The sequence below is a fragment of the Pelobates fuscus genome, chromosome 8 (genome assembly GCF_036172605.1).
Source record: "Pelobates fuscus isolate aPelFus1 chromosome 8, aPelFus1.pri, whole genome shotgun sequence".
Taxonomy (NCBI): Eukaryota; Metazoa; Chordata; class Amphibia; order Anura; family Pelobatidae; genus Pelobates; species Pelobates fuscus.
In genome coordinates this window covers 70,528,252-70,550,244 of record NC_086324.1, presented here as the reverse complement: position 1 = coordinate 70,550,244, position 21,993 = coordinate 70,528,252, and the positions used below count along the sequence as shown (strand labels likewise).

The window sequence follows — 21,993 nt, the reverse complement described above, 5'->3', positions numbered from 1 at the left end:
ATATGTATGGCAGTGTCCTGGACATTGCATATTCTTACTGTGTGAAAAAGCAAAAAAAAGAAGTTCCTTCTTAATTTTCCGAACTTCCTGTTATTCCACAGCAAGTAAATAAGCTATGGGATATATTTACTGAAGAAGATCCCAGAGTTATCCTGCACAATGATTTTATCCCTTGGGGGATTTAAGGGTTTATTGGTGCAATACAAAGTACGTGAAACTGAGAAACATTTTAGTCACATGACCTTCTCTTCTATAACTTTTACATTCTACTCAGATTCCCGTAAGAGTGTGTGAGTGTGTGTGTGGTTTGTTTTTTTTAAATAGAAGATGAATTTGTGTTTAAAGGAACACTGCCATTAGAAACACAAACCTGTATTCATAATGCTATAGAGACCCTCTCGGTAGGTGTATGCAGCCCCATAACCCCCACATTTACCATATAAATTTACTCACCCCTTTTCCAGCGCCTAGACTCTCAGCGCTAGTCACCGATCCACCTCACCGCGCGCATCCAATACTTTTCATAGGAAAGCATTGCTTCTAGTAAAGCAGCCAATAGAGAGATATCTATACTCTTGCGCATGCATAAGCGTACAGCTTTTAGATACATGGAGGATCTCACTGGTCTTGGAATTTCAAGGCTTCCATGTCTTCTACTCTCTACCTTCTGCCAATCGCATTAATTAGGGAGACTAATCCTAGTTATGCTTGGGAGGGCAGGAGGACCTCCTGTAGACCTCACCCTTCTTATTAAATTCTATGTCATAGAGTATATGCTGAATATTTGATTGATAGGTGGGGAGAAATATTAGAATGTAATATTTTTTTAAAAGAGCACAAGTTATAAATTGCTATACCCTGGTACCCTTTAAATTTATTCGGTACAAAATGTACAAGGAACCAAGGATAGGTGGATAGTATGGAGTGTTGGGTCACTTGTTTAAAGATGGGCTTGGGGACAAGACTATAGCCATAGTGATTCACATTATCCAGTGTGGTAAAGGAAGTAGGAGGGGAACACGGCATTGGGGAACTGGAAAGACCAGTTCTGATACAACAGACTAGAAACACCCCTGGGGGATTTAAGAATGAATAGAGTGAGCTTTAGATAGAACATGGCTTTGGGGCAAATGAGTGGTAAATTGATTTTCTTTACAATATAAAGCAGTAATGGCTAGTCTTGGCACCCCGTGTGATTGTGAACTACATTTCCCATAGTTCCAAAATATAAAGATACAAAACAGAATTTTAAATATCATTTGGTTTCAAAGTTAGCCAATTAAGAGTCAAAAATAAACAAGGCAATCCCTATTTAGGAACTGGAGCTCACAGAATATAGAATATTGAGTTTAAAGGGGAACTCAAAACATCATCACCAGTACTGCTCCTTGTAGTGCTCATAATGTGCAATTATTTGGATAGCTATCTCTAACTCTCTTATCCTATAACTGCAATCCAAAGGTAGATGGAATTGCAGTTGAAAATGTAGGAGAGAAATTTCCACATTATCAGTGAGGCTAATGAGAGGGCAGTGCCGAGGAAATAACTATTAATTTCACCAAATCACTCCAAAACTGTTTCTGAAAAAAGGAGAGAGTTTTTATATGCCCCTTGCACCAAAAACACTGCAGTGATTTGTAGTAGTCATGGTGCTAAGAGTTTCTTTTTTTATATATATGTTGCAGCTAATGGCAAAATATGCTGTCAGTTTGTATGATGGAAAATGGGTATCTGTAAAGACATTAACACAAAAGGTTTGTTGGAATACAGACATCCTATTAAATGTTTGTCACCATAGAGGAGGACTGGAATTGGGTGTTATGGATATATGTAAGCAAAAGTTAACATTTGACATATACACACACACTCACTCACAGACACATGCAGACACGCGCGCACACACACACACAGACACACTCTGACAGACACGCACGCATACACACTGACATGCACACTCACTGATTGACACGCACACTCTCACTCACACTTACTGACAGTCATACACAATCACAGACACACACTGACAGACATGCACTTACTCACAGACACACACACACACACACACATTCACTGACACACACAATCACTCACAGACTCGCTCACAGACACACAGACTCCCTCAAAGAACACATTGACTGACTCACTCACTCACAGACACACACGGGCACATACACACATTCACTGAGACACAAAGACTCAATGAAAGTCAGACATACACACTGACAGCCAGACACACATTCACTGACAGACACATACATTTTCCACCAACACTCACAGATTGTAATTTGTAAAAAAAATTATTTTAACCCCTTAAGGACCAAACTTCTGGAATAAAAGGGAATCATGACCTATCACACATGTCATTTGTCCTTAAGGGGTTAAATCACCCAGCCTACCTGAGAGCTGGGAGGATTTTTTTTTACCTGGGTCCAGTTTTGACTGTTGGCCGGGCTGTTCGGGCTGCTGTGCAGGAAGGCACATCACAGAGTGGTGCCTGAAGCCGTAGTGACGTCGTAGGGAGATGAGCAGTGAGAGCTCACAAATCCACGCTCCCTCGCTGCCCACCTGGAGCTCAACTAGCCGCCTTCCCCGGGGGGGCCCCAAAGGTGGCCATCCGGCCAGCTCTTGGTCCCCCTTTAAAACGAGGCTAACAAGGCATTAGCCTGGGCATTTTTTTTTTTTTTTGCCGCCCCCTGGAAAGTGCCGCCCAAGGCAAATGCCTTGTTAACCTTGCGAAATATACAGCGCTGAGGACAGGAATGTACCATCACTATGTATAAAATTCTGTACAATTTAATGGATTACAGGCATTTCATAGAGTTGTCATGTATTCATTATTTCATTCTATAGGGAATGTATCTCAATTTTATTCTGGAAGTGGTTAAATTTAAAATCTATTTTTTTTTTTTAATTTAATCTGCCAGCAATGTTGATTTTTCAGTTAAACTTTTGTAGAATTGAAAAGACCTACGTTTTGTTTAGGAATAAGGAACAATTGTATATCCTTTTATTTCTGTATGAAATGTTAAGAAATGTTTTCTTAAAACAAAAAGGGTCTTATTGACACTATATGAAAAGGATGACTCTGAAGCTGTTTAGGATGGTCTTTTCCACAATCCTCAGCGAGTAAAATGTTAGTACAGTGGAACCTCGGAACTCAAACCTAATCCATTCCAGAAGGCTGTTCGAGTTCTGATTTGTTTGAGAACCGAATCAACATTTCCCATAGGAATTAATGTAAATTTGATTAATCCGTTCCAGACACCCAAAATTTCAGCATTTTAACACAAATTTTACCATTTAATAATGCCTTACATGCACTAAATCATGTAGAAATAAAATAAACACAATGTACAGTAAATGAAATGAAAATGTCACTTCACTTTACCTGTAATGATGAGAGTTGATCGCGTAAGTGGAAAGGAGAAGAGCTGACAGATTGGAGCTGTTTTCTTAGAGAAGAAAGCAGTTTCCTAACAGAATGGAATGGCGATACATCATACTAAGGAGGTACCAATGAGGTTACCATAGAGGTGAATGCCGCGTGATGTGTTCGGGTACCGAGGATCGTTCGCATACCTAGACACTTTTTACGGGAAATTTTAGTTCGACTTCCGAATTGTTTGAGAACGGGATCGTTCAAGTTCTGAGGTTACACTGTACATACTTTGCCAGATTTACAATAAAGTTTGCAAGATATCTCCAGTGTGCAGTTGATCCCCTGCAAAGTGTAGCTGTCATAATAAACACAACTTTTATTTTAAATGAAAGGGGAAAAAGGTCTATGAATTATGAAAGCAGAATTTAAATTAAGGTTTGGTCCCTTCTCTCATCTATCATTCAGTTCTCAGATATGTATGACATGGAATGAGTGACAGGTGACAGCAGGAGAACCGTTCTGAGGCTCTCTTTCACTGTAATTGCAGTGTCATGAGCTGTAATTGCTGTGGTTATTCCTTTAACCCCTGAAGGACCAAACTTCTGGAATAAAAGGGAATCATAACATGTCACACATGTCATGTGTCCTTAAGGGGTTAATGAATACATGGTGTATTTTAGTAGAAAAATAAAGGAAAAGAGTAAAAATGGTGTTAAATGCAGTTAAATCAGTATGTTAGTGTTGTGGAAAGGTGTGATTTGCTTGGGGAAGTGTTCCCAGTACAGGGTCGTCGGCAATAAACTGTACCATTTATCTCTATGATAAATTATGTTAATTGCATGAAGAGATGTTATCTGTTAAAGTAAGTTAATTTAGAGTGATTTTGTATACGTCCAATAGACTTTATAATTCACAAACATGCCATATTGCTTATTTCAATTTGCTTAGCAACAATGAAACTCCTCTAAATCATGTCTATGAAATGTTATGTTTCTTTGATCAGAGATGTGTCCATCAGACTATACACCACAGATGTGTGAAAATCAACGAACCCTTGTGTTACATTTTCAGCTGGGAGGCAGAAATTCGAAGCAATAAAATGTTACCCAAAACCTAGATTTGTTGTCATGTGCAAGTCTTAAAATCCTTCCACTCTTGTGATCCGACATTATGTGATTCACTAAAATGCCATCTTTCCCACTACCAGGTCAGGGTTGCACAGAAAGGAGCCTGAACAGAAGCGAAGGAAGGAGTGGGGAATAACTGATGATGAGTGAGAGATTGGGACATTATAGCAGAATAAGAAGGAAGGGAAGCATGCAAGGGGCCTGAAATGGTTTGTCACAGAGAATGAGCATCACGTATGATGGCTGGTTAGAAGGAAAGTGACATAATGATTGAGTAGGGAGGGCAGGGGTGTGAGGATATATTGATATCTGAATAACACTGCGAGAAAATATCATGGTAAATTAATGATGGGTAAAATTGTATACGGAGTGTGGAAGATCCACCTCCACTTTGCCAGGCCTAAGGCAGTACCAGTCCTAAAACATCACTACACCAGAATGTTCGTGTGTAATTCAGGTCACACAGAGTAAGGAGCGCAATTGCTTTTATCCTTTCTACTGGTATCTGGTTTTATTGTCCACACACACTTAGAAAATGAATGCAAAAAAAAGCTACCTGCGCACTCTACCGAATCCCTATGCACATTTAAATAACTAGAGGTTATTCGCACAACTCCAATGACCATTAAAGTATAAGCTCACCTGACCCATTATGGCAAACTGCGTAAGGGAGTCCTACTCTAACAGTTCACCTTGATGCTTTTAGTTAAAAGGAAAATTAACCCCTACTGCTATCATACCGAAACAAACAAAAACATTAAGCCCTGACGTCAAACTCCCACTACTCCTGTATGGCAGGAACGATTACAGTATTCATTAGCCAAAATACATAGGACAAAAGCTATTTTAAAAAGTGCAGAGATTCATTTTTGTGTGTTTGTACTTAGAATATATCCCCAGTACATGCATATCAAGCTCTATGTAGAAAAATGATAGAGAAAGAGATTGATATCATAGTAGATAAAGCTTTTATTGTGCCTTTCCACAAGGAATACACTCTCTTATGTGCTACATATATCATTTACTGAGCGTTAAAAAAAGAAGGAATGAAAAATATTTGTTTGGCCTTTGAATGCCAGTTCAGGTACAAACTTGCTTCATCCCGCCGGACCTGTCTCGCAGAGTGTTATACGGAGGTAATGTGTGCTGTATAAATGTCATTGCTGTAAATTATTTGTATTAGGTGAACAATGTTTAGAATTAAAGTTGTCTGTATCTGTTACATTTGCCCACTGCTGTGTGTTTCTGACTGGTGCAGGTATTTCTATCTATCTATCTATCTATCTATCTCAGAGCTTGACGCAGGTGGACAAAATGGAGAGGTGGACCGGGAATTCCCATGTGATTGGGTAGTTTAGGAGCCCGGAAGAGACTGTCTGCATTTTGTCCAGCTTGTTTTTACAGGAGTATATGTGCATTATCTCGTGCTATTATCTCAAGATCTCACCAATATTTAATGTAAAATAAGTATAACGTAACAATTTCTCATAGTATGGGGGATATAGTCCCTCTCAATTTGGAGCTATACAAACCCAGAGCTGGGCACAGCTCTGGTAAATGTGAGTTTGATTTCTAGAGATTTTATGTTAACTTCACTACACAGATTGTCTGCACTGCAAAGATTTATATTTTTCAATATGTGTAAAAGGCCATTATGCAAAATATGGTGTAATGATAAATAGCACGTAATTTTTTTTGTTATAAGGTGACTTTTTTAGAACGGTGTGGTGGTTGCTGCTTTTTATTAAAAGTTGTTTAGCATTTGTTGCACTGTTTAAAAAGGTAACACACTCCATCTACAGGTGCATATTTGTATTTAATACAGTTTGGTCAAAATAAGTCTGAAAAATGTGGTTCTGACACATAATTTGTGGTTTTGAGATCGGAGTATGCCCTGCAGCTGGACTATCAGGTGTCCCAGTGGAACCTCTTCAGGTATCTGCACGTGTCAACTGAACACCCCAGTGCTGATTTTAGCAGGTGGTGAAGGGGAGTCCTCAATTTACTCATTACAGTACATGGAGGAAGTGATCTCCACATTGGCCTAGAGCAGCCCCTGCCCTGGAATTTTACCTGGATAGTCTGGTTCTCAATGGATCCCAGGGTGCACTGACATACACCCACAGTGCATGAGAAACCCCCAACCCGAATGCACATAATACAGAAAGCCTACGTGCAAACACACAGCACCTCTGACAACCCACATTCATGCGTACACATACACCCAACAGCACACACTATACATCACAAGCACACACACAATCCCACAAGCAGCCCCCGTACACAGCCCATATTAACACACATATGATGATGCATCGCTCAAGTACATACCGCCAACATATGCACAAACATACACACAACGTTGGCTCAAAAAATAAGACCGGCATGCCAAGAGACTTCAATGTCTTGTTTTAGCACAGTGCTGCTAAAAGGTTCAGTGTACTAGTCTATGCAGGGAGATCTTGGCCTGCGGCTACAGTATTTTGAGAGCAGCTCCTCACTCGGTGAGCTGCGTAATAGGGAGGTATGCAGCTGCTTAGTTTGCATGGTACAAGCATGGATACACTTTAAAGTTCAAGTTGAGGCAGCAGAGAGCAATGAAGAATGATGGCATTAAAGGCTTTTTAGCCACATTTGTGAGGGCATCAGATTTCACCCCCACCTTTTCTTATTTAGCTTCCAAACTGGTTGAACAATGACACACAGATCAAATGAAGTGTGTGCATGGAGTTCCTTAAATAATAAAACAAGTCAGCATTAACTCCCTTTTGGGCTTAGTTCATTATAGGCCTATTGGTTGTGATTTGCTTTTTAAATGGAGGCGTTTGAATAGGTCGAACTAGTTCATAGTCGGTGTCTGTGTCCTGTACAGACATCACATCATGCTCAGGGCTGGTGCTAGCTCTGTCTCTGGTGCAGATATGCATTTCACAGCAGCACCTTTTTGGCAAGATGATGCCTGGGCCCTGCGCTATGCTGGCAGAACTAGAGCGATTTCTGGCAGGGGAGAGGTTAATGTGTGTTCCACTCAATGGTTCTGGGATTTATGTGTCATTTCCTGTCCAACGTTTCCATGGAGACTAGTAAAGGAAATGTATTATACATCCAGAACCCTTGTGAAATGCTTTATTTAATGTACATATTACAACCATCAGACATTTAATTTCACCTATAATTAGACACGTATACACATAATTAAATCCATAACATTCCGCTGCACTTTTACCGTACCCCAAATGTAAGGAGTTACAAAGAAACAAAAATATAACATATTCATATTTTTTTTTTTTTAAAGCTGAGGGAAAAGTTAATTGACTAAAATGTAAAACCCCCAACTGCTGTGATACTACCAGCTGTATGACTGTCAAAATATTACTGGAGTTGTATACATACCTTTTAGCCGCACTGGTATTTAAAATACTGATGCAATCGTTGCAAAAGTGTTATTTTTAGATGCCATGGCTACTCTGCTTCCTAAAAGGGGATTGTGAAGCCTTAAAACCTGTGTTGTTGTAGTTTACACTTACTGTACGCACAGTTTAGCTAAAGATGGGTATATCTGGAGCTTGTATGCAACATTACCTGTGCACACTCCCATAAAAATATAACACAAGCGTGACGCATTATTTATTACCAATTCATTGCAGACAGCCTGTGTATAATACATGTTCGACCTGTAGCTCCTATGAACTGATACCGACAGGATTCCATAAACAAAATGATTGATTGGAATGCACAAAAGTGATTGTTAGTTCAAAAAGGTAGAATGTAGCTGTATAGAACGAATAATACCTAAAGGAAAACATTCGATGTGGGCATAAGGTCTTCAGTTTCTAGATTATGACAGCCACAAAAATATATTGGTGCTTTTTAAAGGGTTATAAATGGTATTTAAATGCTTCCGTACACATTGAATACCTTATTGTGCTTTGTGTTATTCTACCCTCCCCTGTTAAAATAATGTGAATATATTCTCATTTTATTTTTGCCACTGGAAGCCAGGGATTGGAATGTATAAATACAGCTAGTTGCTGCCTCCTCCAGCTTACTCATACACTTGGCCATTACTTTATAATTTATTCAGGGCTTTCTAGCTAGCGGCCCACAGACACCTGTGCCTTAATATCGCACTTCACTGGTGACAAAGCACGATACAAAATTCTAATTCATATGTCAGTTAATATGTTATGCAAGCAGACTGATTGGCGTATTTCTGGTTTTGTCCCCTTGCTTTGGCTGGTGGTGACAGGTGCTCAGAGAGATTATCATGGCTGGAGTTTGCAGGGTGCATTTTGGGAGGGGGAGGGTAGTGCTGTCCTGCCTCGTAGATGCAGTGAAATAATTTATGGAAAGTATATGTGATAATAAGCAGTATGCGCTGGGTGCTGATAAGCAGTATGCACTGATAATTAATGTTATTTCACATTTTATCCCTGAAAGGTGATTGAAAAAGGTAGACGTTGAGTTACAATTAACTCTATATTGTCTTGTGAGGCAGTCTTTTAAGTGGGAACCGTCACTTCTCTGGATCAATCATAACTTGTGTTAAACTTTTTCCATTGCCTTATTTGCTTTTAAATTTTTGCTAAAAAATTTGTTAATGATATTAAAGGAGCACTATAGTGTCAGGAATGCAAATGTGTATTCCTGACACTATAGAGCTAAAAACACAGTTTAGGTTTCCGGCCCCGCTTTCTTGGCTGAGATCATCAAAATTAACAATCTCAACCAATCCAATGCTTTCCCATAAGAAAGTGTTGGGAGGCTATTGTGTATGCGCGGCAAAAAGGCATGCTGCGCCAGTCAACATCTCCTCATAAAGATGCATTGAATGGATGCATCTCTAGAGGAACTTTCAGCGCCTCCTTGCAGAGCGTGGAGAAGCTTAACTTCCAAGCTGCACATTGTACAGCATTGACCCAGGAAGCACCTAGTGGCCATCTGAGTGACTAACACAAAAAGGTGTTCCTAGACAGTAATGTAAACACTGACTTTTCTTTGAAAAGGCAGTGTTTACATTAAAAAACCTGCAGGGACATACTTTATTAAGCTGTAGTTGTTCTGGTGACTTTAGTGTCCCTTTAACTGATGATAATGACGATGATGATAAACGTTTAATTTCTCCTCTTCCCTGTACACTTTTTCTAGGCCGACTACTACTTGCGAATGACAGAGGTTATAATAATCAGTGACAGCCCAGTTGCAGTATAAGGAGATGTTTAACATATCATTTAATTTAACACCTCACAAATACATATTTCTTAAATACATAGGAGAATTAAACATATCAATATTAAAAACCCTGTAAAATGATAGTTCCCCTTTAAATAATATATCCATAGTGATTGCTTCACTTTTAGAACTCGGCTAGTCAATTAGTTTTTGACACTTTGAGAAATCCCCCACAATATATGAAACATAACACTGACTGCAAGTTAATAGGATACAAATATTTGCATCCTAGACATCTAGTCCGCTCTTGTTTACAGTTAATATTCGGTGTGCTTGAGCTGCTCTTTACACCCACTGGTTGAAGGATCAAGGCCTTTTAGTATACAGTATAGTGCAGCATTGTGCTGCTCTGCCTTTTAGTCCCAGGGTAGAGGAGGCCTCTGGGTGTGGGGTCCCATCAGTGTCCTAGCACATTCCTCATACAGCCTCTGCTTTGTTTAAACAATGCCAATATCCAGGCTGTTTTTGTTCAATTAGTGTTTAGTTTGTAAAATGGTTGTGCAGCGGTTACTTAAGTTAACATATGTTAAGACGGAGCTAGGAACGTTCTCAAAAATGCTGTTGAACCAAATCACCCATGACTGTCTTTCAGTCATCTCTGCAAATTATTATGGGAAGTGGTATTCCGCTATTTCTGGGGAAATACTGGATGGCATAGCAAATAATAGCAGATTTAGCATAGCACAGAGTGGGGGTTCAGCTGAAGCATGCATGTGGCATGTCTCTCTTTACAGGAAATGTTTAGAAAAGCTGTTTAGGTCACATGCAGGAGAGGTGCGGCTTGGACTGCGCACCGAGTCACACCGCGGTATCAGAGAATTGAGTAGTGAGACTGCAGGGGCATGATCTATAGTAGTAGTTCAGCAATATCTGGAGGGACAGAGTTTGGGGAAGCCTAATGTATACACTGAAACCACTTTGTTAACCTAAAAGTTGATTTGTTGCTAAAAATATCCCTTTAATTCACCCTGGAAAAACAATGTTGTGTACAGTAACAGCCCACTTAAATATACATATGTTCCACATATACACAAAGTTTAGTAGTATACCCCCAAATAAATGGTGCACAATTCTGATATTCACAGAATGAATATTACACAAATATAAGAGTAAATATAATTAATGAATAAATTAGCTCTAAAACTGGAAAAAGAAGGAATTCACCAGATCCTATAAAACATAAGAATGGTACACCATAAAATATAGTGTGGGTATCCAGGAGCTATAAATTGGATGTTGAATGAAATTCAGATACCGTAATTAAAAATGGATGTAAAATGAAATTCAAATAGTAAACAACAAATGGATAAATTAGTATAATATTCAAAATAATATATATGTGACTATTGATAAAATGTCCAGAATAAAATATAGAACCAAAATTGCAGAATATAAGGTATACAATAAGTCCCACGTGATCTATGAGTCCTGGATTTATATCATAAATGACCTTAACCCTGCTTGTGAAGACAACGCAGGCTGATAGTATTTATGCCTTTATGATATACATTTATATGTATAAAATATATTTAGAGTCTGCGACCGGGCATATTAGTACAAGGAACTAATTGTCCAAATAAAATCTTTAGTGATGCCAAAGTATCAAGTAAAATCGTGACTTGACTTTAAAAACAGATCAATTTATTCAGTAAAAAGTATAGAAAATAGTTCAAAATATAAAAAATAACGATCAAAATCAGAGGCTGGCATAAAGTCCGCTATGTAGACAATGACACAAGCCAGTAAACCTGTAGTCCAGACCCTGATGGATTAGGATTGTGGTAGTTTATGTTCCCTCTGTATCCTGGCAGCCGGTAAAGGGCCGCAGGCGTGTGACCTTGCGTTTCACCTCCGACCTCTCCAAATAAAACTTGCATCACACCTGGAGCCTTTGCAAACCCCCCCCTTTCTCAGGCACCAGGTAAATGAAGAATAAGAGGCTTCTCATTGAGAAACGTCTGTGCTGGAGCCGCAGGCATGCACACGTGATTGCATCTTTGCTATACTTCTCAATGAGCTGTATTATAGCTTATTAAGAACTGGTGAAGCCCAGCTTGCCTTCCTCTACTGTGTGCTCTGTGGTAATAATGGCAGCAGAAGGAAACCTACCTACCTGGCTGTCACTTAGGCAGAGGTGTTTCTTCTCCAATTTATAAACTTACAATTTCTATTGAAATTGGCAGTTTAATAAACTATCACAATTATGACCCACTCCAGGCCCATAAAGCACTTCGGCAAACTGAAGTGCTTTACGTGTCTTGAGTTTCCCTTTATATTTATTATTATTATTATTATTATTACTGGTGTTTATACAGCGCCAGCATATTCTGTAATGCTTTACAATATTATCAAAGGGAGAGATTTAACAATAAATGAGACTATTACAAAAACTTACAGGAACAATAGGTTGAAGAAGGTCCTGCTCAAACAAGCTTACAATCTCTATAAAGAAAGATGCTGTGATTGATTAATAATAGGAGGTTTTGTAAACTACATTTTCCATCATTCTTGGCCAACCAAAGGGCTGGTTGAGCATTATGGGAAATGTAGTTTTATGAACAACAATCTGTTATATTTCCTCATTCCATTTCACTGTGGCTTTTTTGCCTATGTTGAACACATGTTCTCAGAAAAATCACAGCACTGAATGCTTTTGTGTGGGGTTTTGTTTTTCCTACGTTTATTGTGTATTTTCAAGGCATTAGATACTCTTCTTCTCTGAGCTAATCTCTTCCTTCCTCCCTTCCTCCTCTCGTGTTGTGATGGGAAATGAACCTGTGGGACGAGGCCCTTGCTTATAAAATGCTTACAGCTGGCATCTAAATTTAACACTGTACGTTATGGGCACAGCCATTTTCCCTAATGGAAACAAAAGTTAGATTTCTGATGTTTTATAACTGGCTTCTGAAGGGTATGTCTCCTTCTAGAGGTATCATGGAAGATATTTTGCTTGAATCAAGATGCTAAAACATGCACACATGGTATGCTTGTTGCCAGGTACTCCTATCCCTTAAAAATATTACTATCAGCAGTTATGTATCAAATTTGAAAACTATTTTAAATGAACAAACCAAGGACCATAACCACCAATGTTCCATGCGTCAGTTAACCCCCCCCCCCCCATCCCCTTCTATATGTGGACTCATGGGTACATGGCTATGAGTGCACATCCACATGGTAGGAACTGGGGGATGCCGCGTGTGTGATTTGAAACTCTGTCCCAGTTTCCGGATGCCGTACTGATGGATTAGAAAGAATATGAGGCCCATGTATCTTAAAACCACAGACTTGTAGGTAATTTAATCAGGGCAATACATAACATAATTGAATACCTACTTAAAGTTGAATATATTGTGATATATATTTCTTCCATGTGCCAGATTTAAATACATGGGTGCCTCCATTTTGTTTTGTTTTTCCCCGTCCATGATGTCTGTAGTTTACCTTTCTTTGGGATTCTTTTGACTGATGGATTGTGGGTAAATCAGTCTAGCAACTGAAATGGAAATTTGGCAGATTTTGGCAATGCGGGGAGCTTAAAGGGACTCTCCAGGCAGAGTCTTTTACTCACCTCGTTCCAGCGCCGCGAGCCTCGTGAAACCGCGCCCCCTGTTTCGTCAAAATGACGAAATAGGCGGGCGCGAGCAGGGAGCAATTAGACGCTTCCATTTGGAAGCTTCGCCACACATGCGCACATACTTCAGAGGGCGGCATTCATGCCGCCCTCTGAAGTCCTGAGCGCACTACCGCGCATGCGCGCGGTGTGCGCGCCCGCGAGCTGAGCTGACTGACAGCTCAGCTCGCGGTCTTTGCCCGCCCCCCATCTCTGCTGACAGGCTGGAGTGAGAAGGTGCGCACACAGTGTGACGTGTACAGGGCCATTTTAGGGCCCTGCATGATGGGAAGTCCCTCTGGTGGGCGTCTCTGAAAATACAGTGTTTACATTAGATTGCCTGCAGGGAGCTATAGATCATACCTGAACAACTACATTAAGCTGTAGTTGTTCTGGTGACTATAGTGTCCCTTTAAGCAAATTTCAAAATTCCCCCATGTAAAAAAGTAGTCCCTACTTTTTCTCATGAATAACTAAAAAAAAATTTCTTAAAAAAACAAAAAAACCAACAACACATGTGTATATATATATGGTATATGGTATATGTCCTGATGAAAGCTCTGAGAGAGAGCTGAAACGTCGAATTTGTACTTTGGAATAAAAGGAAAACTTAATTTGAAAACCCGAGGAGTGCTGGTATATTTTTTTCTATTGCTGTGCATGAGCTACCAGAGCACCAGGTACTAAACAAACCGTGAAGAGTGCAAGTGAAGAGTGCATATATATATATATTCAAACAGTGTTTCTTGGCACTCACCCTTTCATGTGTATAGTTCAATTTAGCCTGGGTGCAATCCCACGTTGAAAAAGGAGTAGTTTATTCCAATAGGTATAGCATTAAAAAATAGCCGCCGTTTCGACCCGTTCGGGTCTTTATCAAGGTCTGAGAAAGACCCGAACGGGTCGAAACGTCGGCTATTTTTTTAATGCTATACCTATTGGAATAAACTACCCCTTTTTTCATCTACCAAGTACTTGGAGTGCATCTCTTTATTTCTGTTTTTTATATATATATATATATATATATATATAACAAAAAAATATTAATTTAAAAGCAAGACCTCCAAGGGAACAGAGCTGCTTTCCATGAAAATTAAAAATAATGAATGATACATATATGTAAGTATAAATGCTCTTTCTTTTACTCATTATAGAAGAAGGAAAAATAAATAAGTGCTTTCAGAATTGAATAGCAATCTCCAGTGACTTCTAATCAGACATGATGTTATCATAATTATTTTTTTTTGAATTTTTTATTTTTGTTGTGCATATGGGTTACAACAGTGCTTGCATAGCCACAATAGCTGTAACAAGCTCTACGTCACATCAACATGGCTTATATATATCTTGCACATTTTTGTTTTAGTATACTATGACATGCTAGGTTAATTATGCATTGAACTTCGAGTAACAGGATAAGGTACAGTTATGCTTAAAATGTGATTTGCAATCTTGTGATACACCGGTAAATAAGGAATAAGATTAACAAGTTTTACTCGCAGGTTACGGACTGAGGGTGAAGACCCAGAAGAAAATGATATACTATTGTTACATTAGATTGCAAGTTAAGTAAATGTCGGTCATGACAGGTAGTTTAGGCAGGTCTAAATTGAATGAGCATATAACATTAGAACAAAAGAAACTAGAACACGCTGAGTTAGCCTGGTGCTGACTATATTTATCATTATGTGTTGCTAGCTAGCTTAAGTCCGGTTAGGTCTCATGTTGGATGGGCCCTTGAACTAACACATATAAAATTAAAATTAAAATAACAGCAGAGCTAGAGAGCTGCTGGGTGCAGTCATGAACGTGGAGCATGCCAGCATGGGTCCCCATTGTTCCTTACTGTATGCTTGCTATCATGGGTGTATAGTGGTCCCTGCGTATATGCAGTACAATCAGCAGAGGTGGAGAAGTAATTAAAAAGCAAATGATAAAATAAAAAGGAGAAAAGAAAGGAGACACAGGCTCTGCTTTACAGAATGTGTGGTAATGCCAGTCACAGTCAACCAATGCCGCTCAGCGGTCTTTTGCCTGGTTCCCGCTGCTCTGCTCTCCTGCCCTGGTGCGTCCAGTCGCAGATTAGGGAGGGTAGGTTGTTACCAGTGTAAGTCCCAGGTAGGAGGTTGTGCTGGTCTGTAGTCAGGGATCCGGCTCTCCATGGCATGTAGAGTTCGATGTAGGGCTGGGGTCTGTATCTTGGCAGTTTTCCCCTCTGTGTTGCCGATGGCTTCGCTGGGCTCAGTGTCTTGCGCGCTGGTAGAGTTTTTGCCACAGATGCGTGTTGCCGTGCCCTCTGGAGCTTGCGTGGGGTAGCGTAGAGTTTGGCGGTCGGAAGGGAGCTAATCAGTGGTGCCCTCCCGCTCCGGGCCCGTTGCAGGGCCGGCACCTTGTGGCCGCGGACTCGGGGGCTATTGAAGGCAGAGTCCTTCCCTTTCGGGGTAGGTCTGGAGATCCTGGGGTTGGTGGTGTGCCGCCTACGGCGGATGGGTCTCCGCCTGAGTGGCCGATGCACTGGGGTTGATCCCCTGGTGGCCCTGGGCCCAGATGGGCTGGTGTGGAGTGTCTTGGGCTGTGGTTGCACGGCTTCGCCCGAGGGCAGCCTGGTCCCACTCCGGTCCGAGTCGCCATGTTGGCCCCCCGCACCCCCGCTCACTAATAGCTGGAGTCGCTTTGCTTTATGTCGGGCCGCAATCTTAGCCCAGAAGGCCTCAAACAGCTTGTCTAGGCGGGTATTAAGGGAGTCGAGTGTGTTGGGGCTCCGTAATGGAGGCCCAGTTTGTCCACGAGGTTGCTTGTCCGCCATTTTGGTATCGTGGACTGCTTGCAAGTTTGGTGCTGGTAGTGTCCTCTGGGTCTTGCCAGTCGAGGCGTTTGGGACCGGGATAACCCCCACCGGTCCGAAGGGGGGGGGGGGTAGTCGTTTGCTGCGGGTGCTGCTTGCGGTTATGGGTTTGGAGAGCGGCCGCCTCTCCGTTGCCCTGCTTAGTATAGGCCCCAGGCCTCAGCTCGGTCATTCCTGCGTTTTTTCCGGGCATGTGTGGTATCCCCTTGTTCGCCATTGTTCGCAGAGTAAGAAGTGGTGAGTGGGGGGTCAGGTTTGTCGAGTTTGCCCCCGATTTTAGCAAGTAATTTGCCTGAGGCCTGGGAGCTCTCGTTTCATGCGACTGCACTGCTTCCCAGTCAGGCCACGCCCCCCATAATTATTTTTTAAGTAACTAAAAGTCCTATGGCGTGTACCATCAGTTCAATTCTTTTCCAAAACAACATATTGTTTATCTATGCATGTTTAACTTTTTAGTTTTATAATACTTTAGAAAAATGTAGACTGAAGACCGACAATTAGAAACACAGCCAATCCTGAAAAAATACAAAATAGTGCAGTTCAATAGACAACGACTAAGTATGGAAGTTTTAATGTTGCACTCACAAAAAAAGCGATCTAAAGAGATCGCACTGTATATATAATTAATTCCGTGATCTTCTGTTTTCATGTATCTTACATCCTCCAGTTGGGGTCCGCAATGGTGTCTCTAATAAAACTAAAAGCAAAATAATAACGCAGGATGTCAATTAATTCAAAATATCAACACATTTATTGCACTCAACAACTTAAATAAATGAAAAGCACACCGCAATATCGCCAAGAAAGCACAGTCCATTTGCTCGTGTCCCACCTGTCTGGGTGATATTCTTTTAGCCCCCCCTTTTTAAATTATATGCAATAAATGTGTTACTATTTTAAATCATTGGTGTCCTGCACTATCGTATTGCTTTTAGTTTTATTAGAGGCACCATTATGGCTCTTGACTGGAGGATGCAAGATTCATTAAAACAGAAAATCAATGAATTAATTATATACAATGCTCTCTCCCATTCTTTTTTTTTTTTTTTTTTTTTGTGTGTGAGTGCAACATTAAAACTCCCATACTTAGTAGTTGTCTGTTGTACTGCACTATTAAATGTTTTATTAGACCTTTTTGCATATTTATTCTTTAATTTGGCAGATTCCAGGTGCTTTACAATCCAGATTCTTAACAACCGAGCAAGTTATGTATAGAATTGGAATCCTTGCTTGAGGGCCAAAAACTGGTAAAGTATCATGAGAGTTGTAGAGCTCCTATAGCTGTGGTTCATGGTTTTGGTCACCCTTAGTCTAGATCTTCCGACTCCTCCCTGTGTCAGTGCCTTGTCACTTTAGCAGCCTATGTTACCTCGCCTAATCTTTCACACCGCTTCTGAATAACTGCAATGTTTCGTGCCATGAGCTGTAAGTTCCTTTTCATGCCTCTTTGAAAGAATCACTCTTCACCAAATGTCATTTTTCACTCTGCCGCTTTCACAGTTCGCTGGTAAGTTGAGCCAGTAACAACTGTCTTTTACTGGAATCATAAGGTGTGTTAGGAGATGCTCTGCGCAATTTAAACCTATAACAAATATCCGTGCTCTCTACTTTTCTCGCTGCCTCTTTTTCCATTGCCAATTTAGTACCTTTATGAAGTGTGAAAAGCAATGTTCGGTAGACACGGCTGGTGTTGATCCAACCAATCAAGGAGCCAATTACATTTTTGTTGAATAAAAGATTATGGGAATCTTCATGGCAACATGCAACCTTCCAACTGCTGTAGAACTAAAAATGTCATTATGCTTAGCCAATCTTTGGAAATCACTGGAGGTGTAGTTGATTATATGCTATTATGGAATGGTATAAGATTTCACTGTTAATGGTGGTGTAGTATTTAGATAGTGTGTCCGGCAGTGCGTGTATGTGTTCCTTCTGATTGCCAAAATATGGCACTCCAACAGTAGTTGTTGACAAATTGTATCGCTGAGCATAGTGGGTACCATAGCCTAAATCAGCGTTTGCGCCAGTTTCTTTTTTGTTTTAAATATTTTCTAGTGTAATTGATCAGTTCTGGCAGTGTTTTTCAAATGTTACTTTTTTTGCCCCCTAGCAGTAATATCTTCTTTTGAGTTTTTTTTTTTTTTTTTTAATCTGCACATCACATCTGACTACTTTTAGATCACAATAAATTTGAGAATAATTTGCAAATCACAAAAAAAAAAAAAAAACGAACACATTTTCAATCACTTGTGGCCTTTGTTATGGGAGCCATTTGCTTGATTGAGCATGTTCTTTTGTTTTAAAGATAAAGATAATGTGATTTATTTTATTTATTTGTTTGTTCCTCCTGAGATTTTCCAGCGTAGGAAGTAGTTTAGGTGATTATAAAGTAATATAGCTAAATATTGTGAGGGTCCAAACTCTTACCATCTTTGTCCAGGCACATTTGGCATAATACACTGATCTAGATATTGTGGAACATGCAAAAACTGAAATGTTTTATGGCTAAATAGCACAGTTTGTGAATTTTTCCGATTCTCTGTGACCCTTATTCCCTGTTTAGTAAATATCTCCATTATGTTCAGGCAGGCTTGTGTGATGTAAAATCAAATTCCTGTAGTTTGAAAGTCACGGTGTGTGACAAGACTGGTCTGTTGAGCTCGATTTATCCTGTTGAAATAGCATCTTCTTGACAGTGATAAGAGTTGGTGTCTAATACCCACTTTATAACACTAGTGAATTTTCAGGCACTTAAAAATAATCTAAATTGTTTGGAAGTGTAGTTTCTGATTCTGTTGTACACTGGAATGAGTGAGTGAGAAATGGAAAGGACAGTAACGATGCCTCTGTAATAGAGTACTGTTTGTCCGGATCAATAAGTGAGAAAGATGAGCTATTTGCAGTGCACAGACTGACTGAACATGTTCTTTATTCAACTGAATAAAATGGAGTTTGTGAGACGCAGACATGGAACGTTCTCATCTTGTTTGTTGAGAACATTAGGGCCGTTGTGAGGATGCTAAGTATAGAGCTGACATACTGATTGTGAGTTGCCCTTCCTGCCTCTGTGCTAATGTTCTGGGTCAATGTGACAAAGATGATTTAAAACAAAACAAAAATAAAATCTTGGTGGTAGACACAGACAAGGGAACCATCCAGTCATTTCACATTTTCACCATCTATTAAGTGTGAAACCCCAGGGTCCTAGCACAGATTGTCTTTTAAGAGCAAACTATCTGCATCCTAAGAGTATCTGTATTTAATACTATCATTGTTTACTGCACGATTGAGACACATTATCTTAGCATATAATTACTAAAGTTGCGTGCGTCTGATTTTTACCCACAGTGCTCCATGTCTTTGTGTTTCCGAGGGTTTTGTTTGTCTGGTCTCTGTCACAAACCTGTTTTATGCTGATTTTTTTTTTTTGGGTGATTGATAAGCATCACTTAATGTTTGTTTTTTTTTTTTTTTTATGTCTATGAGGACTAAAGCCTTAATGACCTTATAAATACTGACGTTTTCAAGCAGAAAAGTAACTTTTACATAAACGAAAGCAGTATTTTCAGTCTAAAGGTTTATGGGACAATATGGCCCTAGGGCAGGAGTGCCCAAAAGGCAAATCCCCAGATGTTTTAAAATTATTTACAACTTCCATGATGCCTTGTCATTCTAAAGGTATACAAAGCATCATGGGAGTTGTTGTTATACAACATCTGGGAACCAACATTTTGGGCACCTCTGCCCTTGGCCATATTTTGCTCTGGGGTCATCTATTCACTGAGCTATTATGTTAGAAAACTAAAGTATGGGTCCTGCCATGATCTCTACGATGTTTTTTCTATAAATCAGTTTAACAAATATTGCTTGCTCATTGATATTTTCATCTTTTCAAGCTATAATTACTTGTAACTACCATCTGAAGTTAGAGCAGTTTTTTATGGTGTAGGTGGCCATTTTAAATAGAATTATAAATTTTAAACTCTGTTAGAGCAATCAGAATGTGACATTTGTACAGCAGATTCCCCCTTTCCAATATGCAAGGAAGGTAAAAAACTGACGATAATCTCAAATTGCCTTGCCCTATTTTATCTATTAATCCTTAAAGGACCACTATAGTGCCAGGAAAACATACTCGTTTTCCTGACACTATAGTGCCCTGAGGGTGCCCCCACCCTCAGGGTCCCCCTCCCGCCGGGCTCTGGTGTGACGAAGGGGTTAAACTTACCTATTTCTCCAGCGCCGGGTGGGGAGCTCTCCGCCTCCGATCCTCCCTTTCGGCTGAATGCGCATGCGCGGCAAGAGCTGCTCGCGCATTCAGCCGGTCGCATAGGAAAGCATTTACAATGCTTTCCTATGGACGCTTGCGTGCTCTCACTGTGATTTTCACAGTGAGAATCACGCAAGCGCCTCTAGCGGCTGTCAATGAGACAGCCAATAGAGGATTTGGAGGCTGGATTAACCCAGTTTCTTTGAAACTGCTATGTTTATAATAAAAAGGGTTAATCCTAGAGGGACCTGGCACCCAGAACACTTCATTAAGCTGAAGTGGTCTGGGTGCCTAGAGTGGTCCTTTAATTTACTTATAAAATGTGTTTGACATATTTTAAAATGGTTTACAAGAGCTAAATGCAGTTTTTAAAGTAATCTAATTGGTGCTGATGAATGTGTTACTTAAAAGCCATTGAAATAGAACTTTTTCCACAGAGCTCAAATCCAAACCGCATAAGTTCGGCTTCAGATCCTTTTGAAAGCAACAGCTTTATACTCTGCAATTACAGGATCACAGTGACAGAGTTGTGATTGTGCTTCTTTGATTTAGGGAATTTGCTATCCCACACATGCCCCTTGCATTCTGATCACTTTACTCCTCTCTACGCAACTATCCGATGAATGTGACTGACAGCTGATGGGATAGACTGCCTGGCAGAGAGGCTGACTCTGTGCAAGAATCAAAGAAGAGACCCCTTACGCTCTCAATGATACACCTACAATGACGTACATCTACTGACAATCACTCAGTCATTGGCATAAACACTTTTACTAATACACATACATTCTCATACACATTCACTGACATACTGACAGATGCACACTGGCATACACTGTCATTGATTTTACACTTACTGACAGACACACTCACTAACACACACACTCGCCATGACAACCTCACTGACACACGCATTCTCAGTTACAACCTCACTGACACACAGACATTCTCTGTGACAAACTCACTGACACACCAAACCTCAGTGACAAACTGACTGACGCATTCATTTAAAAAAAATAAAAAATTTTTTAATTCTTTATTTTTGGTGTGCAATCAGGTATACAAAAATGTGTCTTGCCACAACAGTCAGAACGAGCACGGTCATTGTAATGCAGAGTAAAAAGAGTTAGACTGTAAGTGATAGGCATGACATTACATTAACCATTCCGCACTATTTTGTGTGTGTGTGTGTGTGTGTATGTCAGGGGTGTAGTCCCCGGGGAGGAGGAGGGAGTTAACTGTGTAGCTTCCGTGTTACGAGAAATAATTTCCTCTCCCAGGTCAGTTTTGAGTAGTATACGTGGCCAGCAAAGATTACGTGGAGACTGAGTGTTGGTATACTAAGTGTTTGAGGGTGGGCCGATGATCGATCATGAAGGTGCTAGTAGAGTATGGTGTTGCAGCTTAAAAAGTCATGAGAGTAAAGTTGAGGAGAGAGTATGGGTAGCCAAGGTAGTAGAGTGAGGGTATCATGGGGATGGTCTTGGCTATCCGAGTAAGTACGTACCCCTAACCAAGGGGTTATCG

The 21,993-nt window shown here is 40.2% G+C and overlaps 1 protein-coding gene across 2 annotated transcripts in view; it reads left to right on the top strand.

Moving 5' to 3' along the window:
• Positions 1-21,993, top strand: part of AGAP1 (ArfGAP with GTPase domain, ankyrin repeat and PH domain 1) — a 346,045-nt gene that overhangs the window by 46,649 nt on the left and 277,403 nt on the right. The window lies entirely within an intron of this gene.